Source organism: Euprymna scolopes, chromosome 46 (genome assembly GCF_053919585.1).
Source record: "Euprymna scolopes isolate OS-2025 chromosome 46, ASM5391958v1, whole genome shotgun sequence".
Lineage (NCBI taxonomy): Eukaryota > Metazoa > Mollusca > Cephalopoda > Sepiida > Sepiolidae > Euprymna > Euprymna scolopes.
The window spans coordinates 123,033,826-123,034,549 of record NC_136527.1 but is presented as its reverse complement, the minus strand read 5'-3'; the positions used below and the strand labels follow the sequence as shown (position 1 = coordinate 123,034,549).

The 724-nt window shown below is 33.6% G+C and overlaps 1 long non-coding RNA gene across 1 annotated transcript in view; it reads left to right on the top strand.

Moving 5' to 3' along the window:
- The first annotated feature begins 324 nt into the window (after nucleotides 1-324).
- LOC145271147 (uncharacterized) overlaps nucleotides 325-724 on the top strand; it is a 58,587-nt gene continuing 58,187 nt past the window's right edge. The window contains exon 1 of the long non-coding RNA XR_013865709.1: nucleotides 325-588. This is a non-coding gene — a long non-coding RNA (uncharacterized LOC145271147). The remainder of the gene's footprint in view (nucleotides 589-724) is intronic.

Sequence of the window (724 nt, the reverse complement as noted above, 5' to 3'; positions counted from 1 at the left end):
TTGCTTAGTTTTTTATTTTTAACCCCTTTTCCCAAACTTACGGTGTTCAGCCTATGTCTATATTTTGTCTAGTTTTTTTTTATTTTTAGCTCGTTTTCCCAAACTTACCGTGTTCAACAGAGAGTCCGGCGCCATTTTAAATTACATTAAATAAAAACACCAGAAACATATCCAGTTAGGTAGAAAAGTAACTTATCTTGCCTTTGGTAACATTTATTTTTTTATATATATATTTTTTTTGACAACTTTTTCGAATCTTTGTGTACAGTAAAACAAACCCCGGGCACTTGTCGTTAAAATCTGAGGGAGAAACTATGACCGAAATAGAAAATAAATAAATAAATAAATAATACTAACCAGGTTAGGTACTTCAACAGTTTATCGCCGAAATTTCGTCCCAATAGTGTAGAAGCCCCCTCCCCCCAATTTTTTTAATATCTTCTGAGAAACAAGTCGGACCTTTTTTACATGGTGACACTTTTCACTCAAACACCGCCTTGTTTGATATTTCTGTCTCCATCACTAAGCTGTTAAATTGTTTTAGTAGTTTTGTCAAGAAAACGAACAAGACGAAAGAAATACAGAACGGTAAGTTCAATCGGTACTTCTACAGTTTATCGTCTAAAATGGAGATGCCATTTTATTTCGGGCACCTGTCGTTAAAATCCGAGGGAGAAATCAGTATTTTAAATTATGACCGAAGAAAAAATTAAACGTATATCCA